Below are 8,695 nucleotides of genomic sequence, written 5' to 3'. Positions count from 1 at the left end.
TACTCCTTAAAGAAGGACTTTTCAAGAGTAAAGGTTTCAAAATCCCATGTCACGACCCAATTTCTCCTATAGGTCGTAATTGTTCCCAACGCTACCGCTAAGCAAGCTAACAGTGAACTAACCACATGATTATTTCTTTTAATATTTTTAAAATAGCAGATTTTTAATTAGTGCATAAATAAGAAGTAAAAATTTAATAAGATGAGAGATAACTAATTTTAAGATCAAAATGAGATAAGTAAAATAACTCAAAAATTATCATGTGTCTACTAGCATAATTTTCAAGACCTGGTATCACAAGTGTATGAGCTACTAGTAGAATATACAAAAGAATACTACACTACTGTCTGAAGTGAAATAGACAGAAAATAAAAGCAAAAAAAAGACTTTGGCTGCTGCAGAACGAGCTCAGAAGGTAGCCTCACTGCAAAGTCTCGTGAAATCAAGGATGCGCGCCAGACTGATATCCAGATGCGCCTGCCTCAGATCCTGCAGATTTAAAGCAGAAGTGTAGCGTGAGTACATAAACAACATGTACCCAGTGAGTATCCAGTCTAACCTCGAAGAAGTAGTGACAAGGGGTCAACTCCGACACTTACTATGGGCTAACAATAAAATAATAAAAATTCTAAATAAACATGGGCTATGTAAATGAAACTGTAAACTCAATAACAAGAAACAAATAAACCATTCTTAACTGATAATAATTTCCAAGTAAGTTTCCATCATCTAACAATTTAACCTCTCAATCCAATGAAACAATATCAATTAAAATTGGGCTCCAAGTAGTATTACGCATGAATTATGCCGAGGTCGTACGGCCCGATCCAAAATACAAATATATAAATTGTGCACTGCCGAGGGTCGAACGGCACGAACCATAGATGCATCTATTCTATTACCGAGGCGTTCGACCCGCTCCACAAGAAGAGAAAATACTTTACAAATAATTGATTCAAAGATTATTAAGAGGCTAATATTCAAGGAAACATTAATTCTCATTAACGGTCAAGTAAATTCCAAAACTCAAGTAAATGTAATTCGACCTTTTACAATTCCTTTATCAAGTTCCGATATGATTTAAGTATTTAAAATAGCATGCGGGGTGCAAATATCGCAAGTATCACATGATTTGGGTCCTAAACTACCCGGACATAAGCATAATTAGTAACTACGTATGGACTCTCGTCACCTCGTGCGTACGTAGCCCCCACAAATAGAAGCACATATTAAATCAATTCACCTATGGGGTTAATTCCCTCTTACAAAGTTAAAAAAGAGACTTACCTCATCTCAAAGCTTACTTTCCGGTCCACAATTGTGCTTTAAACTTTCAACTCGGTGCCAAACGACTCGAAACTAGTCAAATATTATATAAAATAATCAATACATGTTCAAAAGTCCATATCCTAACTATTAAAGTGATTTCCCAATCCTAATTGAAGAATTCCTAAAATTTACTCCCGGGCCCACATGCCCGGATTCCGAAAATGTTTTAAGAAAGTTGTTACCCATAACCTAATGAACTCAAACATATAATTTTCACTAAATTCCATAACCATTTTCATGGTTAAATCTCATTTTTATCAAAACTCTAGGTTTTTCATCTAAACCCATGATTTTACAAATTTTACATGTTAAATCTACCCATAATCTATGTATTTAACTCATATTGTGTAGAAATTACTTACCTCAAAGTGTTAGGCAAAAACCCCTCTTTAAGAACTCCAAAATCGCCCAAGGAATGAATTAAATGAGCTCAAAATGCCTAAGTCTCATATTAAATGGAGTTCTGCCTCCTGCGATTTCCGCTTCTGCAGGCCTAGGGCCGCATCCGCGGCGCCGCACCTGCGGAAAAGCCATCGCAGGTGCGGTCCTAGCCCAGGTTGGCTGGCTCCGCTTCTGCGGACGGGGTCCCGCTTCTGCGGAGGCTTCTCCTCTTCTGCGACCACTGGCCAAATGTCCAAAGCCACTTATGCAGCCAAGAGCTCGTACCTGCGGGGTTGCACTTGCACCTGGCCAGGTGCGATTGCACCAGAAGCTGGGAGCTTCAACTGTTACTCCCAAGTTCCAACTTGTTCTGAGCCTCGTCCGATTAACACCTGGGGGTCCGAGGCCCCGCTCGAACATACCACCAAGTTTGAAATCATGAAACAGACTCGCTCACACCCTCAGAACGCATAAAACATCAACAAAACTAAGAATCACACCCCAAACCAAATTGAATCAACTTAAAAACTTCAAGTTCTTCAAACTTACTCCGAACGCGCCGAAACATACCTACTCGGAATGACATCAAATTTTGCATTCAAGTCTTAAATCACCATACGGAACTATTCTCGGTCTTGAAATCCTAATTGGACCTCGATAATACCAAAACCTACTACAAACCAAATTTAAAGAACTTTAAAACCTTCAAAGAGCCAACTTTCACTTTTAGGCGCCGCAACGCTCCCGGGTTATCCAAAACCCGATGCAAACATACGCTCAGTCCGAAATTACCATACAAACCTATTGGAACCGTCAAATCCCGATTCTGAGGTACTTTATTCAAAACTTTGACCAAAGTCAAACTTAGCCCTTTTGCCAACCTTAAGGAATCAAGTGTTCCGATTTCAACCCGAACCCTTCCAAATCCTGAACTAACCATCCCCATAAGTCATAAAACAGTAAAAGCATATACGAAAAGTCTTATTTAGGTGAACGGGGTTCTAAAAAGCAAAACGACTGATCGGATCGTTACATCCCATCACTCTCACTACCACTGATAATAGTACTACTCAACGTCTCAACCTTTGGGCGGACTTCTTGCGGAAAATATACCACCAAAAAGTGGTAGCAAAAAGTAAATGACTTGGGGTTGCTAGAAAGTTCGAAGACGGGAAAAAATTGCGAATAGCGGGGGAGAGGTTGGAAAAAAGAGTGTCAAGAGAGAACAAAAAAAAAATACATAATAATGATGTTTTAAAATTTAAAAATAGATTTAATAATGTAATTATGTGTGCGAAAGAAAAATAAAGTAAGTTATATTATGTTAACTGGTGTTTTCATAAGTCGTATTGTGTAGATTTTTCGAAAAAAAAAAAAAAACAAGTATGGGGTGAAGTTGCATGTTTATGGGTCAAACATTTGACACCTCAAGGGAAAAAGTGCAAAGTTTATTTCTCATTTTTTTTTTGACAAACCGAAACCCATACTTATTTTTTGGCAATTTAAGAAATTTTATTAATTACCAAGAGAACATTACAAAGCCAAGGGAGACTCCATTCTGCCACCCTTCTCAAACAGAAGCCAATACAACTTAGCCAAAGCCTAACAGAGAAAAATACAACAAAACTACTACAGATTGCTCACAGAACTACAACATATTTCACCAGTCTATTACTAGTCCTGACTCGAAGATACGGGTTGAGTTTTACCTGATAGTCCAATGTCTCTATAGTCTTCTCCACTCTTTGAAGGATTCTTTCGTTTTTCTCAATCCAAATAGCATAAACCACTACAGCAAAACTAGCTTTCAAAAGAGCACTCCTTGCACTGTTGCCTCTAGTCATCTGCTTCACCCATTTCCACTCTTCCTCCCAGCTTTGTATATTCTTCGCCAGTGTTGCCTCTTAGGGTTCCCCTCCATACCTCTTGGGTAAAAGTACAGTCAAAGTACATGTGGCGTGCAGTTTCCATTGCAATTGTGTAGAACACACATAAACCATCAACCTGCTTTCCCCATTTCAGTATCACATCTTTAGTTCGAAGTTTCCCATGCAATCTCATCCATAAGGTGAAGACCTGTTTAGGTTCTACTACATTTTGGAAAACTAGTCGTTTCCAATCTACTGTTGGAACATCTCCTCTCAGTCTTTTATAAGCAGCCGCGGTCTGGAATTTACCCAAGTGGACCAGTGTAGAATGATCACCTAGTTGTTGCCAGTACTTCCTCACAGTCATGATCTTCCTAACCATCCAAGAAGCCTGTGTAGGTATTTGCATAGTGTCAATTCTTTGTTGCTTTATATAGTAAGTGTGTACCCACCCTATCCACAACTTTTCTTTGTGTTGACTTAGGGCCCAAAATAGTTTGCATATAGCTGCTTGGTTCTATTTTGTAGGAATTAATACATTCAGCCCTCTAGCTCCTTTAGGCAGGCAGATTTTGTCCCAAGCTACCAATGCTCTTGTAGTCACTGTAGCCTCACCAGTCCAGAGAAAACTCATACATATTGCTTCTATCATTTTTATCACCTTTTTGGGCAGCAAGAATAGCTGAGTCCAGTAGGCTTGAACCCCAAACAGAACAGCTTTAATGAGTTGCAGTCTTCCTCAATATGATAGACATTTAGCCATCCAAGTGGTCATTCTAGCTGTTATCTTCCTAGTCAGTGGTTTACATTGCATCACAATGAGCCTTTTTGTGGACAAGGAAACCCCTAGATATTTGAAAGGAAGCTCTCCCAACTCATATCCCAGTATAGTAAGTATTCTCCTCTGTGTATACACATCAACCCCACCAAAGTAGACTTGACTTTTATTCATGTTTGCTTTTAGACCAGAGGCTTCAGAGAACATATTGAATTTATCCCTTAGTATTGGACTGATTTCTCACCCCCCCCTGTAAATATTAGGAGGTCATCGATAAAACGGAGATGTGTGATGCCTAACTTTTGACACCTTGGATGATAGTTATAGTTAGGGTTGTTCTTCAAATCACTCAAGCATCTGTTCAAATATTCCACTAGCAATACAAAGATGTAGGGAGACATTGGATCTGCCTGCCTTAGTCCCCTCTTAGCTTTGATAGTTTCTGGCATACTTTCATTGATCAGGAAAGTGTAGCTCACTGTTTTTATGCACATCATAATCCAATTTATCATTTTGCTGGGGAAACCAAGTTCCTTCAGCATTTGTTCTACAAAACACCACTCCACTGAGTCATAAGCCTTTTGTAACTATACCTTGATCATACATCGTGAGGAAATATGCTTCCTTGTGTACCCTTTTATCAATTCATGACTAAGTATGATGTTGTCTGAGATAAGTCTGCCAGGTATGAATGTTGATTGGCATTGTCCCATAACGTATCTATCAACCCCTTTATTCTATTAGATATAATCTTGGATATAATTTTGTATAGTGTTGAGCAGCATGCTATGGGTCGAAAGTCCCTCACAGTCTCAGGGTGTGAACTCTTTGGGATAAGAGTGACCATTGTATAGTTCACTGCCCTAAGGAGTTTGTTATGCTGGAAAAAATCTAGGACAACCTTGTAGATGTCATTTTGTACAATTCTCCATGTCTTCTTGAAGAAATAGGCATTAAAGCCATCTATCCATGGTGTTTTGTTATCATTTATATCAAAGAGATCTATCTCAATTTCCTCCATGGTGATTTTTGTGCACATGTCCCTTTGTTGTTGCTGAGAAAGACTTGGCCCTTGCCTCATGATGTTCAGGTTAACAGCAGGCAATGTCTCAACTGCAGCTCCCAACAAGCCTTTGTAGTAGTTCAAAATCTCTATTTCTATCTCAGTTTGCTTATGTAATAATGTTCCATTCTCTCCTTTTAACATAGAGATGTTGTTGGTACTAGCTCTTGCCTTCATACAGTTGAAAAAATATTTGTTATTCCCATCCCTCTCTTTAATCCAATGAGCTTTGGATTTCTGTTTATTGATCTTCTCCTGAATGCTCAACCATTTGTACATATCTTCCAGTGCCTCCTTTTCTTTATCCAGCAGATCAGGCGTTGCATTTGTGGGGGTCATTGCTTGAATGTCTAGTAGTTTGCTTCTTGTTTCATCCATTTTTATATCTATACTTCCCAGGTCTCTGCTTTGCAGTTGTTTCAGTAGCTCTTTGCAAAGCTTCAACTTGCTCCATACTTTGTACATTTCAGTCCCCTGTATATCGTGGCTCCATATATTTGCCACAGTTGGAATGAACTTTTCATCCTCCACAAGCACATTTAGGAACCTAAATTGTTTCCTGCTATGGCTTCCAGCAATGGTAGTCTCAATATGGATAGGTGTGTGATCTGAGAAGAAGTTTTTCCTGAAATGTGCAGTTATGCTTCCATACTTCACTGTCCATTTATCATTGCATATAGCTCTGTCAATTCTACTGCACACATGTCTATTAGACCATGTAAAGAATCTTCCCGTAGCCTTCATATCACATAAGCACAGTGAATCCATAATCTGATGGAAGTCCCTGGTTTCATAGTCTGCAACTGGTTAGCCCCCTACTGTATCCTTAGTGTTCACTAGTGTGTTGAAATCACCACATATGCACCATGGTTCATTTATTGAGTTCCCTATTTTCAGTAAATTTTTCCATAATTCCTTTCTTTCCTCCATGTTATTACTGTCATAGACTACTGTTAGTGCACATTTGAACTCAGTTTTTCTGTCATTTATAAAGCAATGGACATATTGGGCATGAGTGTCTTGTACATCTACACAAACATCAGCTTCCTTCCACAATATTCAAATTCTGCCATTAACTGCATGTGTATAGTAATTTGTGTAGCTCCATCCCTTAGCTATTCTTGTTAAGGTAGCTGCAAATTTAGGTTCTTTAACCTTAATTTCTAGTAGCCCTACAAGAATAATTTTGTATTTCCTGAGATAGTTCCCCATCTCCCTTTGTTTGAAGGGCTTATTCATGCCCCTCACATTCCAGATTATCCATTTCATTGGGGAAGTAGGTGACTCCTCCCATCAAGAGGTCTGTCTAGTCCACCAGTTCCCAATTCTTCATCTGCCAAAGGGGTAAAAGTGTTCTGTGTTCTTACTATGTTGTTCCTTTGCGATTGTATTACAAGGGTTGCATAGGACATACTTCCCATTTTCCCCAAGTAAGAACTACTTGTTATGTTTAGTTGCTTTGGCGTCACCTCTTTTGAATATAACTTAGCTGGTTTAGGATCCATCACCTTGGGGCTACTCAATCTTGGTTATGTAGGCTTTGGAACCAATTGTTCATTTTTCAGGATTGCTACTCTGGATCACTACAGCCTTGCTACTCTGGATCACTTCAACTTCCTTTCCTTTTGTTTGTGGGGCTTTTCCTACCCATTGCATATTAGGTTTCTTACCCTTTTGTCTACCTTTTTCTCCTTGGCCTTGTTTGTAGAACTGCTTTTTAGCTTGGTCAGGTCTGACCAGCTGCGTATTCTTACCATTTCCTTTATATTCATGCCCATATTGGATATAATTTTCACGGAATAAGGGCCTCTGGTCATATACCACTTTCTTCGTGAACTTCCTACCAGTCGGGTCACATATTTCAATCTTTGTAGGTAATTCTTGAGTTACATCAATATCAACCAAGACTCTAGCATAGGACACTCTGATATGCTTCTTTGTACATTCATCATCCACTATAGGCTCCCCCAATCTACTAGAAATCTTACTCATTGTTACTGCTCCCCAACAGTTCAGTGGTAGATTGGGAAGTCTCACACATAGAGGCATAGTTCTAGGGAATTCCCGATGAAAATCGAATGTCGGCATCCAAACCTTCAAAATAAAAGGCATATTGTTAATAGTGTAAGGTCCAGAGTGGAGAATTTTATCCCTATCTCCAGAGTGAAGAATTTTATCCCTATCCTGGGCACTTTAAAATTTTACTATGTAGAAGCCTTCGTCATGTAAGTAGATATCCGGTTTGGCCACTGAATTCCACATTCTAGCTATGTAATTATTCATGTAGTTGAAGGTTGGTGTATCGCCCATAATATAGAGGACTAAGGCATTACCCCATTCCCTGTTCAAATCCTCAACCTCTTCATTTTCTAGCATCACAGTAGGTTTATCATCAATTACTACTGGTAGTATATAGGTCAGAGCATACCGTTGGCTGCAATTCGATTGTGAGAAAAGAGTCCCGCCCATGTATTGGTTTGTTTGTCCCTCGTCATCACCACTATATCGGTTTGGCGGTTTTTCAGGTCATTGTCTGATTTTCTGTCGATCACTGTTGGTTGTGCCTCCAATTGTGTCTCCTTTCCTACTATAGTCTTGCTTCCTGAAGTAGTCCCATTGACATTCCCCGCCGTTGTTGATAGCTTCAATTCTCCCTGTTTCGTAGATTTCGATGCTTGGTCCACTCCTAGCGTAGGGTTTAGTTATTCTAATAGAATTACAGTTGATGTACGTCGTATTACTGGTGTTTCCCTTCTCCGTCATTGTCACGTTCTCTGCTCGCTTTCTGGGTTGTCCTCGACCTCTTTTTTCCATGGGGATTGAAGTTTCCGTGCACGTTCGCATGGTGGTCTAAATGTGCGTCGAGAGCATTATGTGCTGATTCAAGCTTAACTACTGTTATAAAGAGAATTAAAAATAAAGTAAACTCCAAGAATCTTTACGTAAAAAATATTACAGTTATAAGAAAAAACAAATTATGGTGTATGTCTACTATCTTCTCAAATGTTTAATGACATATTCAAAGACATATTTCTATACTTAATGACATATTCAATGACATATTTTTCTTCATTTTTCATGCATATATAAATGCCTTGTAATAGATATAAAGAAACACACAATTAAAGAAGAAATAACAATCTCTCCTCTCTTTCTCTCTATATCCCTTAACTTATTTTTCCTTGTTCTATATTGCCACTTTGAACTATATTTCATAACACGTTATCAGCACGAAGTCTTTAACCTCAAGGTTTAATTCCGCTTCTGTGTTACAGG

The 8,695-nt window shown here is 38.8% G+C and overlaps 1 long non-coding RNA gene across 1 annotated transcript; it reads right to left on the bottom strand.

The window, feature by feature from the left end:
* Positions 1-326: 326 nt before the first annotated feature.
* LOC108947930 (uncharacterized) lies at positions 327-8,274 on the bottom strand. Its single transcript, XR_011415618.1, has 2 exons — positions 7,848-8,274; positions 327-489 (listed from the first exon to the last, which is right to left on the bottom strand). It is a non-coding gene; the product is annotated as an uncharacterized lncRNA (long non-coding RNA).
* Positions 8,275-8,695: the final 421 nt, after the last annotated feature.

Source organism: Nicotiana tomentosiformis, chromosome 4, assembly GCF_000390325.3.
Source record: "Nicotiana tomentosiformis chromosome 4, ASM39032v3, whole genome shotgun sequence".
In the NCBI taxonomy this organism is placed as follows: Eukaryota; Viridiplantae; Streptophyta; class Magnoliopsida; order Solanales; family Solanaceae; genus Nicotiana; species Nicotiana tomentosiformis.
The sequence above is the reverse complement of the archived record's forward strand: the minus strand, read 5'-3'. Positions and strand labels throughout refer to the sequence as shown.